This window comes from Somniosus microcephalus, chromosome 7 (genome assembly GCF_052327205.1).
Source record: "Somniosus microcephalus isolate GS21.2 chromosome 7, FLI_Smic_1.0, whole genome shotgun sequence".
Lineage (NCBI taxonomy): Eukaryota > Metazoa > Chordata > Chondrichthyes > Squaliformes > Somniosidae > Somniosus > Somniosus microcephalus.
The window spans coordinates 175274552-175288219 of record NC_140993.1 but is presented as its reverse complement, the minus strand read 5'-3'; the positions used below and the strand labels follow the sequence as shown (position 1 = coordinate 175288219).

Genomic DNA, 13668 nt, shown 5'->3' with positions numbered 1-13668 from the left:
TGTGGAATTCCCACCTTAAACCTCTCTCTCCTCCTTTAAGATGCTACATCAAACTGACCTCTTTGACCAAGCTTTTGGTCACCTGTCCCAATGTCTACTTCTTTGGCTCGGTATCAATTTTTGTCGCATTACACTCCTGTGACGCGCCTTGGAACTTTTTACTATGTAAAAGTCCCTATATACATGGAATTTGTTACTGTTGTTGTTGAGTGGAATGAAAAGTGCTCTGGCACAATGGCTTTCCCAAAGCTGCTGAATGTATGGAAATTATGAAGCCAATTTTCTTCTCCGGCAGATGGGAATGAAAATTGCAAGACGGCACTGAGTTCCCACCGATGTCCAGCCTGTTGTGATTTTGGAGTGGGCCAGGAAATAGGCAAGGCAGCATTCTAATGGCCAAAACAGACAATATATTCAAATCTGGTTCCTATGACATAATAGGACTCTGATGCAATTTTGAGCTTGCATTAGGTGAAGCGCTTGTGTGGCACTGTACATAGAATAGACTAATCATTAGTCTTTAAGGGAGGCTTTTCCTAATAGCCACAAAAATCACTCTGCCCACTGCCAGTCCCTACACCTGCTATTGCCTGCCCTCCAACCCAACATCTCTGCTGCTCAGCTCTGCAGAGGAGTCACTGAAGTCACCACCATCCCATCCAATAAGTAAGCGGCCTGTCCCGGCTGGAAAGGTGTGAGCAGCTTGCCTGTTGAATTACAATGAGTTCTGATGAAAGGCCATTAACCTGAAGCGTTGACTCTGTTTCTCTCTCCACAGATGCTGCCTGACTTGCTGAGTATTTCCAGCATTTTCTGTTTTTATTTCAGATTTCCAGCATCTGCACTATTTTGCTCTTGAATTAAAATGAGGCCCAACCATGAAAAATAGGTGACATTGGGTGGGTGACCCGATCGCTACGCCTATCGCCTGTCCGATGTCGCCTACAATGAAAATTGCCCCCCATGTGTGAACAGTAATCATGATCCTGCAATATTTAACCTTAATTTAAAAAATACTTTCACGGGGAATCGACTTTTAAACTAGAAACTAAATCCACATATGTAAATATTACATTTTCGCCATCTCCCATGGCAATGCTCACAGGTAGTCTGGAGCACGATTGATTGATCAGCTGCACCTTGAAGGCCATTGCTTTAAATGGGCAAATCAAAGCGATGTAAACTGTAAACTTGTAAACTGCGGAGATTAACTGGAGGCAGTTGTAAATGCTTTTAGATTTCAGGCTTCCGATTAACGACTTTTTTTTAAAAAACATTGTTTTCCGCCTGTAACACATCAGATAGAGGCAGTGATTCAACCAATAAGTCTATAGATGTATTGCACTGACGCTCGCATGTCATTTCTGCTCTCCTGCACAGCCGCTGCCTCCTCCTAGCTAGTGCAAACGCTTCACTTCCGGGGGCGGGAACAGTCTCCAGGAAGTCAGCAGGCGGGGAGCTGTTGCTATGGTAACCCGAGGCTGAGTTGGCGCAAACCCCGACCATCGGAGCTGCAAAGAGGGAAATCCCAGTGAAATGTCTGGTAAGCAGCTACGGTAAAAGTGTCGAACCATTGCTAACTAGAAATATTTCGGGAATGATTGCACTTTGGATAAATTTTTGGAGGCACTTTTAACACCAAGATAGAGGTCTAGCCAGTTGGTTTGTTTTACCTGGGACAATGTTTGGTCTTGTTTTGTACTTTATTAATTGAATCAGTGCTTCTACCTGATGAGACGAGACTTAAAGCATAATTCTCCAAATGCCATTGTGTAAAATAATTATTGGAAAGTTCATTTATGCTTTCTTTCTAGAAAAATTGAAAAACATAAATGGAAAATCATTGAAGAGGAACAACCTGGCACTTAATTTCAGGTATAAGTTCAGATCAAGTTATAGTACATGTTAACAATATAGAAAATATAAGCCTTTTTTTTTTAAACTCTCTTCTGAAGGCACTAATGCTTGTTGTCCTGGCTGGCCTCCCACCTTGCACCCTCCATAAATGTGAGCTTATCCAAAACTTTGCTGTCCATGACATTGAATCATAGAATCGTTAAAGCACAGAAGGAGACCATTCGGCCCGTCGAGCCTGTGCCGGCTCTCTGCAAGTGCACTTCAGCTAGTCCCTCCCACCCACCCCGCCTTTCCCCGTAGCCCTGCAAAAAAAATTCCTTCCGGTGCTTATCCAATTCCCTTTTGAAAGCCACAATTGAATCTGCCTCCACCACCCTCTCAAGCAGTGCATTCCAGATCCTAACCACTTGCTGCGTAAAAAAAGTTTTTCCTCCCGTCACCTTTGGTTCTTCTGCCAATCACCTTAAATCTGTGTCCTCTGGCTCTCGACCCATCCGCCAATGGGAACAGTTTCTCTATCTACTCTGTCTAGACCCCTCATGATTTTGAACACCTCTATCAAATCTCTCAACCTTCTGTGCTCTAAAGAGAACAACCCCAGCTTCTCCAGTCTATCCACGTAACAGAAGTCCCTCATCCCTGGAATCATTCTTGTAAATCTTTTCTGCACCCTCTCTAAGGCCTTCACATCCTTCCTAAAGTGCGATGCCCAGAATTGGACACAATACTCCAGTTGAGGCTGGACCAGTGTTTCATAAAGGTTCATCATAACTTCCTTGATTTTGTACTTGATACCTCTATTTATGAAGCCCAGGATCCCATAAGCCTTTTTAACTGCTTTCTCAACCTGCCCTGCCACCTTCAACGATTTGTGCACATATACCCCCAGGTCTTTCTGTTCGTGCACCCCCTTTAGGATTGTACCATTTAGTTTATATGTCCTCTCCCCATTCTTTCTACCAAAATGTACCACTTCACACTTTTCTGTGTTAAGTTTCATCTGCCACGTGTCCGTCCATTCCACCAGCCTGTCTATGTCCTCTTGAAGTCTATCACTCTCCTCCTCACTGTCCACTATACTTCTAAGTTTTGTGTCATCTGCAAATTTTGAAATTGTGCCCTGTACACCCAAGTCCAAGTCATTGATATATATCCAGAAAAGCAGTGGTCCTAGTACCGATCCCTGGGGAACACCACACTCTACCTTCCTCCAGTCTGGAAAAACAACCATTCACCACTACTCTCTGTTTTCTGTCATTTAGCCAATTTCGTATCCATGCTGCCACTGTCCCTTTTATTCCATGGGCTTCAACTTTTCTGGCAAGCCTATTATGTGGCACTTTATCAAACGCCTTTTGGAAGTCCGTGTACATCATATCAACCGCATTGCCCTCATCAACCCTCTCTGTTACCTCATCAAAAAATGCAATCAGGTTAGTTAAACACTATTTGCCTTTAACAAATCTCTGCTGGCTTTCCTTAATTAATCCACACTTGTCCAAGTGACTTAATTTTGTCCCAGATTATCGTTTCTAAAAGCTTCCCCACTACCGAGGTTAAACTGACTGGCCTGTAGTTGCTGGGTTTATCCTTGCACCCTTTTTTGAACAAGGGTGTAACATTTGCAATTCTCCAGTCCTCTGGCACCACCCCCGTATCTATGGAGGATTGGAAGATTATGGCCAGTACCTCAGCAGTTTCCACTTTTACTTGCCTTACTTACATAAGAACATAAGTAATAGGAACAGGAGTAGGCCATTTGGCCCTTCGAGCCTGCCCCGCCATTCAATGAGATCATGGCTGATCTTCTGCCTCAACTCCATTCACTGGCCCTATCGTCATATCCCTTGATGCCCTTACTAGTCAGAAATCTATCGACTTCTGTTTTGAATATACCCAATGACTGAGCCTCCACAGCCCTCTGGGGTAGAGAATTCCAAAGATTCACCACCTTCTGTTTCTTCACATCTCAGTCCTGAATGGCCTACCCTTTATCCTGAGGCTGCGGCCCTTGGTTCTAGACTCCCCAGCCAAGGGAAACATTCTCCCAGCATCCACCCTATCAAGCCCTGTAATCATTTTGTAAGCTTCAATGAGATCCCCTCTCATTCTTCTGAATTCAAGAGAATACAGGCCTAGTTTACTCAATCTCTTCATACGACAGTCCCGCCATCCCAGGAATCAATCTCGTGAACCTTCGTGGAACTCCCTCTATGGCAAGTATATCCTTCCTTAGGTAAGGAGACCAAAATTGTACACCGTACTCCAGGTGTGGTCTCACCAAGGCCCTATATAATTGGAGTAAGACTTCTTTACTCAAATCCTCTTGTAATGAAGGCCAGCATACCATTTGCCTTCCTAATGGCTTGCTGCACCTGCACATTCACTTTCAGTGACTCATGTACAAGGACACCCAGGTCCCTTTGAGCATCTGCATTCCCCAATCTTTCACCATTTAGGAAATACTCTGCCTTTCTGTTTTTTCTACCCAAGTGGATAACTTCACATTTATCCACATTATATTCCATTTGCCATGTTCTCGCCCACTCACCTGAGCCTGTCGAGATCCCCTTGAAGCCTCTTCGCATCCTCGTCGCAACTGACACTGCCACTTGCATCCCATCCGATCCTGGTGACTTATCTACTTTAAGTACAGCCAGCCTTTCTAGTACTTCCTCTTTATCATTTTTGATCTCATCCAGTATCTCCACTACCTCCTCTTTCACTATGACTTTGGCAGCATCCTCTTCCTTGGTAAAGACGGATGCAAAGTACTCATTTAGTACCTCAGCTATGCCCTCTGCCTCCATGCGTAGGTCTCCTTTTTGGTCCCTAATCGGCCCCACCCCATCTCTTCCTACCCGTTTACTATTTATATGCCATGGGATGGGCAATTATTTGGGCTGGAGGACCACTTAACAAGTTTTGGTGAGCTGTTGAGGCCGCACACCAATGTTCCCCCAAGGCGAGCAGTTGCGCATAGGCTGCTCACCAGCTCCTGCCGCTGGAAGAGATACCGCGCTGCAAATTTAAAGGGACCGCACACAAAAAAACTAGAGGGAACATTGGAATTGTGTTAACAACAGCTACCATTTAAATTAAAAAACCATGAATGCAATGTCCAATATACCCGGGTCCGTTTAGTTAGAACATAATAAGAATGCCTCCACTATGCTAATTGAGTGGGATAATATTAAAACAAGTGAATAATTGTGCAAGAATTAATAACCCCACTAACAGTCATTGGTGAGAGCAAAGTATTAAATTGGTAAATTTGAAACAGGCCAACTCATAGGGCTAGATTTACGGGGAGCCGTCAGGCGGGGTTTCAGGCATGGGGGGGGGGGGGGGGGATCCTGACTTTGGGAGTCCCGCCCAAAACCCCGCCCCACGTAAGTTTCAGGGGCAGCGGGTACCCGCCCCGCACTGGGACCTGCCGAAACCAGGCGGGAAGGGATTAGTGCCAATTAACTGCCAGTTAACAGGCAGTTTTTAGCCTAATCCCTATTTTGAGGGGTTTCATGTGGGTTTCCCGACGGCTCCAAACCACGCCAGGTTGAAGCGGCGGGCCGTCGGGTTGAAGGACTTGGAGGGGTCGCGATGTCGGCGCTCAGGTGAGTGATGGGTGCATGAGTGTAAAGGTAAGTGTGTTTGGTGTGTCTAAAGTGTGTAAAGAACTTTTACTTACCTTTACTTACCTTCACAGCCTTTCTTCCTCTAGGCGTCAGGAGCCCATCAGTCAGCCGGAACTTAAAGCTGAATGGCTGCGATCTGTGAAAAGTGACAACCTTCAGCTTTCAGTGCTGCTGAGATTTCTAACCGAGTCTGCGTAGAAGGACTCAGCTTAGAAAATCAGACTGTCAGTGTTTGACAGCTTCAAACAGCTGTGAGACACTGATATTTCATCTGTCAGAAATCTTGACAGATGAAATGTCAATGTGACGTCACCTGTTGCCGGGTGGCCCTTAATTGGCCTGCTGAGCCCGCTGGGCGGGCTCAACAAGGTCAATCAAGGGAAAATCGCGCGGATTGGCTGGACGCCGAAGTAGGCGGGTCAGAAACCCGAAAGGGGAAGTCCCGCCTTCTTCCTGACAGGTTCCACAAAATCGACCCCATAGTGTTGATCATCACTCCCAATTCTACCCTCCCAATAAGTTATACACATAAATTCATATAGTAGTCAGATACTATCTTAAATACACAAAATGTAGTGTAAAATAGTAAAATCTTCTGTTACTAAATGAATTAAATGATTTATCGATCGATTATATGTTGTACTGAAAGTCTCCGTGGCTGTTTGGCGAAGTAAACAATCTTCCATTCAATTCGATTGTGTCAATTCCAGTCATGCTGCCAATGGGGTTATTTTATATATTTTAAGTATTTATGTTATCGTGCATTTATCTGGAAAATTTGCACAGATTTATGGAAACTGAACCCACAAACTGTGAACCACCACCTTTCCTGTTGCAGTGAAGGAGCAGAAACTGAGGTTTCGGGTGTGAATAACTTTGTTGATTTACAAGCTGCAGATAATGCAGTAAGTTTCTATTTCCCCATAATCACTTCTATTTGGTTCAGTTTTGATTACTATTCTCGCTCCAGACATTTCCGAGTCTGGTGCTGCAGGTGCCTCTGTAAACAGCAGAAGGCGTCCTATACCGTACTGTATTAAAGTTGTTGATTTATTTTTATAAACTTGAAAGGGGAGGTTATAGCAATGACACATTGATGCAGTGAACAACAGATTCGATTTGCCCCACCTCTGTTTTTGGTTATGACTTCTCTGCTGCCTCGGAGATAATGACCTGCCTCCTGATGTCACGTGGGACAGACGTTCGAAGCTCGAAGCCAGATCTTAACGGGCTGGATAAAATCCATTGGCAGGCTGGATAAAGCCCACGGGCCATATTTTGCCAGCCACTGCCGTATCCTAACACGCACCAAGTCCCGTTCATTCATCATCCCTGTGCTCACTGACCTACCTTGGCTCCTGGTCCAGCAATGCCTCGATTTTAAAATTCACATCCTTGTTTTCAAATCCCTTCATGGCTTCGCCCCTCCCTATCTCTCTAACCTCCTCCAGCCCGACAATCCTCTGCGATCTCTGCGCTCCTCCAATTCTGGCCTCTTGCGCATCACCAATTTTAATCGGTCCACCATTGGTGACCGTGTCTTCAGCTGCCTAGGCACTAAGCTTTGGAATACCCACAAAACCTCTCCGCCGCTCTAGCTCTCCCCCTTTAAGACGCTCCTTAAAACCTACCTCTTTGGTCAAGCTTTTGGTCACCTGCCCTAATATCACCTTATGTGGCTCATAGAATCATAAAATGGTTACAGCACGGAAGAAGGCCAGTCAACCCGTCGAGCCCGTGTCAGCTCTCTGCAAGAGCACTTCAGCTAGTCACTCTCCTCCTCGCTGTTCACTAGACTTCCAAGTTTTGTGTCATCTGCAAATTTTGAAGTTGTGCCCTGTACACCCACGTCCAAGTCATTAATATATATCAGGAAAAGCAGTGGCCCTAGAACTGATCCCTGGGGAACACCACTGTATACCTTCCTCCAGTCCGAAAAACAACCATTCACCACTACTCTGTTTCCTATCACTTAGCCAATTCTGTATCCATGCTGCTACTGTCCCTTTTATTCCATGGGCTCGATGTCAAATTTAGTTTGACAACGCTCCTTTGAAGCACCTTGGGACGTTTTACTATTTTAAAGCTGCTATATAAATGCAAGTTGTTGCTGTTGTTGGGAAATGGTTCCATAGATGGCAACAATCCCATTACGTGTATGTCTAGCTAGTAAGTATTGGCAGGCTTATTGTACTGTGCAGATCATCCCATTAAGGTCATCCTATTAAAAGGAAAAAACAGAGACTCGCATTTATATAGCACCTTTCACAACCTCAGGGCATCCCAAAGTTCTTCACAGTCAATGAAGTACTTTTTGAAGTGTAGTCACTGTTGTAATGTAGGAAATGTGGCAACCAATCTGCACACCACAAGCTCCCACAAACAGTAATGTGATAATGACCAGATAATCTGTGTTTTTAGTGATATTGATTGAGAGATAAATATTGGCCAGGACACTGGGGATAACTCCCCTGTTCTTCTTCGAAACAGTGCTGTGGGATCTTTTACTTCCACCTGAGGGAGCAGACGGGGCCTCAGTTTAATGTCTCATTTGATAGACGGCACCTGCGACCGTGCAGCACTCCCTCAGCACTGCACTGGAGTATCAGCCTAGATTTTTGTGCTCAAGTCGCTGGAGTGGAACTTTAACCCACTCAGGCAAGAGTGATACCAACTGAGCCACGGCTGTATTTCTACCAGATAGAAATCAAGGTCAAATCTGGCTGATTTTCTCCCTTCTGTAACCCAAAGTTTAAAAAATAGAATTCTTGGTTTTATCACGAGGTATAGACTATAAAGGCCAATAGGTAATGATACACCTATGTAAAACTTTAATAAGACCTCAGTTACAGTACTGCTTGCAGTAATGAACTCCACAATATAAGAAGGATATTCAAGCTTTAAAGAGGGCGGCGGGAGAAATTTCAGCAGTGGAGCGACTATAAAAAGGCACCAGAGACCAGGTAGGCCTCACCGGTGGCGGCGGGAGAAATCTCGGCGGCGGAGCGACTATAAAAAGGCGCCAGAGACCAGGTAGGCCTCAGAGCGTACTAATCTCCAATCTCCGATAGGGAGAGAAGTAAAAAGTAATCGAAGTGTGATGTCACCAGAAAGCAGGTAAGTGATTGGTTGGTGAGTATTTCCCTCTTTATAAACTTTAACTCTGTGGTTTATAGTTTCTAAAGTCTCTGTGGTGTAGCGGGGACTGTTTATAAACCAGGGCCCTTAAATATACCATTTAACTGTAGTGTAATTGGTGGGATTGATTTGATTTAATTTAATTGCAATTAATTAAAGGGTAAGTCATGGCAGGAGAGCCCGGTGCCATGGTATGCTCCTCCTGCGCTATGTGGGAACTCAGGGACACTTCCTGTGTCCCTGACAACCATGTGTGCAGGAAGTGTATCCAGCTGCAGCTACTGGCAGACCGCATTGCGGTGCTGGAGCTGCGATTGGATGCATACTGGACCATTCGCGAGGCTGAGGACGTCGTGGATATCACGTTTGATCAGTTAGTCACACCGCAGGCAAAGGTTGGACAGGCAGAAAGGGAATAGGTGACCAACAGACAGAGTACTAGGCACAGGCAGGTAGTGTAGGGGTCCCCTGTGGACATCCCCCTCTCAAACAGATACACCACTTTGAGTACTGTTGGGGGGAGATGGCGTATCAGAGGAAGGCAGCAGCAGCCAACTTCCTGGCACCAGGGGTGGCTCTGCTGTACAGGACGGGAGGAAAAAGAGGGGTAGAGCTATAGTAAGAGGGGATTCTATTGTAAGGGGAATAGATAGGAGTTTCTGCGGCTGCAAACGAGACTCCAGGATGGTGTGTTGCCTCCCTGGTGGAAGGGTCAAGGATGTCTCGGAGCGGCTGCAGAACATCTTGGAAGGGGAGGGTGAACAGCCAGTTGTCGTGGTGCATATAGGTACCAACAATATAGGTAAAAAGCGGGATGAGGTCCTAAAAACTGAATATAGGGAGTTAGGAGGTAAATTAAAAAAATAGGACCTCAAAGGTAGTAATCTCAGGATTGCTACCAGTGCCACGTGCTAGTCAGGGTAGAAATAGAAGGATATTTCAGATGAAACGTGGCTAGAGGAATGGTGCAAGTGGGAGGGATTCAAATTCCTGGGACATTGGAACCGGTTCTGGGGGAGGTGGGACCAGTTCAAACCGGACGGTTTGCACCTGGGCAGGGCAGGGCCGGGGAGTGCTCTGGGGGAGGGTTTAAACTAAAATGGCAGGGGGTTGGGAACCTGAGCAGGGGGACAGAGGAAAGGGAAACAAGGATAAAAGCAAAAGATAGGAAGGAGAAAAACAAAAGTGGCAGTCAGAGAAATCAACGGTGTAATCAACCACCACCTAGACCGAAGGGTGTGTTGATGCTGGGGGTGGAGGACACAACCACAATCACGAGATTGGTAAATCAATTTCCTCCAAAAAAACAATAAGCCAGGGTTACTTTACCACTGGATCTTTCTCAGCTGGTCTAGGGATCATATCAGGTTCTCGGAACTAAACAATATTCCACCCGGGTTCAATAGTAGACCTCTCTGTGGCAGCTGCAAGCCGGTTTTCAACAGCAGTCTTGGCTTTGTCCTCAGGTACTGGCCCTGAAGGGATGCACTAGTTTGCCTTTTGAACTCCTGAGCTAATGGTTAACTTTGCCTCAGGTGTGTTCGAGGTGGGTGTGACCTTCACCTGAATTGGAGTGAGAGGGGGACTTTGTCTCCATCTGGTGGCCACATACCGTCCATCCACCACAAACCGCCCCCACAGCTCACAACGGTTTAAAATCAAACATGGCCACAGTAAATAATAATTCTAATAGGTCTAAGAGCATTAAAAAAACAAGCCTGAAGGCTTTGTGTCTTAATGCGAGGAGCATTCGTAATAAGGTGGATGAATTAGCTGCGCAAATAGAGGTAAACGAATATGATTTGATTGGGATTACAGAAACATGGCTCCAGGGTGGCCAAGGCTGGGAACTCAACATCCAGGGGTATTCAATATTCAGGAAAGATAGACAAAAAGGAAAGGGAGGTGGGGTAGCATTGCTGGTTAAAGAAGGGATTATCACAATTGTAAGGAAGGATATTAGCTCTGACGATGTGGAACCTGTATGGATAGAACTGAGAAATACCAAGGGGCAGAAAACGTTAGTGGGAGTGGTATATAGAACTCCAAACAGTAATGCGGAGGTTGGGGATGGCATTAAAAGGGAAATTAGAGAAGCGTGCAATAAGGGCACAGCAGTCATCATGGGTGACTTTAATCTACACATAGATTGGGCTAACCAAATTAGTAACAATACTGTGGAGGAGGAATTCCTGGAGTATTTAAGGGATGGTTTCCTGGACCAATATGTCGAGGAACCAACCAGAGATCAGGCCATCTTAGACTGGGTATTATGTAACGAGAAAGGATTAATTAGCAATCTTGTTGTACGAGGCCCCTTCAGTCGGAGCGATCATAATATGATCGAATTCTTCATTAAGATGGAGAATGAAGTAGTCGACTCAGAGACTAGGGTCCTAAATTTAAATAAAGGAAACCACGATGGTCTGAGGCACGAGTTGGGTAGGATTGATTGGGGAATGTCAAAGGGTTGACGGTGGATAGGCAATGGCAAACATTCAAAGACCGCATGGATGAACTACAGAATTTGTTCATCCCAGTTTGGCATAAAAATAAAACAAAAAAGGTGACTCAACCGTGGCTAACAAGGGAAATTAGGGATAGCATAAGATCCAAGGAGAGGACACATATAAATTGGCCAGAAAAAGCAGTAAACCTGAGGATTGGGAGCAGTTTAGGATTCAACAAAGGAGGAAAAAGGGATTAATTAAGAAAGGGAAAATAGAATATGAGAGTAAGCTTGCAGGGAACATAAAAACTGACTGTAAAAACTTTTATAGATATGTGAAGAGAAAAAGAATGGTGAAGTCAAGCGTAGGTCCCTTGCAGTCAGAATCAGGGGAATTTATAATGGGGAACAAAGAAATGGCAGACCAATTAAATACATATTTTGGTTCTGTCTCCACAAAGGAGGACACAAATAACCTCCCAGAGATGTCGGGGAACATAGGGTCTGATGAATCACAGAAACCCCACAGTGCAGATAGAGGCCATTTCGGCCCATCGAGCCTGCACCGACACACATCCCACCCGATCCCCGTAACCCCTACACCAACACATATCCCACCCTATCCCCGTAACCCCACGTATTTAATCCCCCTAACACTAAGGGTCAATTTATCATAGCCAATCAACCTAACCCGCACATCTTTGGACTGTGGGAGGAAACCGGAGCACCCGAAGAAAACCCACGCAAACACGGGGAGAATGTGCAAACTCCACACAGACAGTCACCCGAGGCTGGATTCGAACCCGGGTCCCTGGCGCTGTGAGGCAACAGTGCTAACCACTATGCCACCGTGCTGAAAGGGAGGAACTGAAAGAAATCAGTATTTGTAGGGAAATGGTGTTAGGGAAATTGATGGGATTGAAGGCCGATAAATCCCCAGGGCCTGATAATCTACATCCTAGGGTACTTAAGGAAGTGGCCCTAGAAATAGTAGATGCATTGCTGATCATCTTCCAGCATTCGATGGAATCTGGAACAGTACCCATGAATTGGAGGGTAGCTAATGTTACCCCACTATTCAAAAAAGGTGGTAGAGAGAAAACGGGGAATTACAGACCGGTAAGCCGGACATCGGTAGTGGGGAAAATGCTGGAGTCCATTATTAAAGATGTAATAGCAGAGCACTTGGAAAACAGGTACAGGATCGAACAAAGTCAACATGGATTTACAAAAGCTAAATCGTGCTTGACTAATCTATTGGAATTTTTTGAGGATGTAACTGGTAAAATAGATAAGGGAGAACCAGTGGATGTGGTGTATTTGGACTTTCAGAAGGCTTTCGATAAGGTCCCGCATAAGAGATTAGCGTGTAAAGTTAAGGCACATGGGATTGGTGGCAAGGTATTGACTTGGATAGAGAACTGGTTGGCAGACAGAAAGCAAAGAGTTGGAATAAACGGGTCTTTTTCCGAGTGGCAGGCAGTGACTGGTGGGGTACCGCAGGGATCGGTCCTTGGACCCCAGCTATTCACAATATATATTAATGATCTAGACAAGGGAACTAGATGTAATCTCTCCAAATTTGCCGACGACACAAAGCTGGGTGGGCGTGTGTGCTGTGAGGAGGATGCCGAGAAACTTCAGGATGATTTGGACAGGTTGGGTGATTGGGCAAAAGCATGGCAGATGCAATATAACGTGGATAAATGTGAGGTTATCCACTTTGGTGGCAAAAACAGGAAGGCAGATTATTATCTGAATGGCAATAGATTGGGAGAAGGGGAAGTGCAACGAGACCTGGGTGTCCTTGTGCACCAGTCGTTGAAGGTAAGCATGCAGGTGCAGCAGGCGGTTAAGAAGGCAAATGGCATGTTGGCCTTCATAGCGAGAGGGTTTGAGTACAGGAACAAGGATGTCTTGCTGCAGTTATACAAGGCCTTGGTGAGACCACATCTTGAGTATTGTGTGCAGTTTTGGTCGCCTTATCTGAGGAAGGATGTTCTTGCCATGGAAGGAGTTCAGTGAAGATTCACCAGGCTGATACCTGGGATGGCAGGAATGACGTATGAGGAGAGATTGGGTCGATTGGGCTTGTACTCGCTGGGCTTGTACTCGCTGGAGTTTAGAAGAATGAGAGGGGATCTCATTGAAACTTATAAAATTCTGACAGGACTGGACAGACTAGATGCAGGAAGGATGTTCCCAATGGTCGGGGAGTCCAGAACCAGGGGTCACAGTCTAAGGATAAGGGGTAGACCATTTAGGACAGAAATTAGGAGGAATTTCTTCACCCAGAGAGTGGTGAACCTGTGGAATTCTCTGCCACAGAAGGCAGTAGAGGCCAATACATTAAATATATTCAAGAAGGAGTTGGATATATTTCTTAAGGCTAAAGGGATCAAGGGGTATGGGGAGAAAGCAGGGACCGGGTACTGAATTTGGATGATCAGCCATGATCGCATTGAATGGCGGAGCAGGCTTGAGGGGCCGAATGGCCTACTCCTGCTCCTATCTTCTATGTTAACACAGATTTATTCGGATACTGTCTGGTATAAGGAAATACAAATACGGAGAAAGACAAATAATAGT

The 13668-nt window shown here is 45.4% G+C and overlaps 1 protein-coding gene across 1 annotated transcript in view; it reads left to right on the top strand.

Moving 5' to 3' along the window:
• Positions 1 to 1331: 1331 nt before the first annotated feature.
• Positions 1332 to 13668, top strand: part of LOC147115018 (uncharacterized) — a 78210-nt gene continuing 65873 nt past the window's right edge. The window contains exons 1-2 of the mRNA XM_085993232.1: positions 1332 to 1543; positions 1815 to 1875. The gene's annotated coding sequence lies outside the window, so the exon portion shown is untranslated. The remainder of the gene's footprint in view (positions 1544 to 1814; positions 1876 to 13668) is intronic.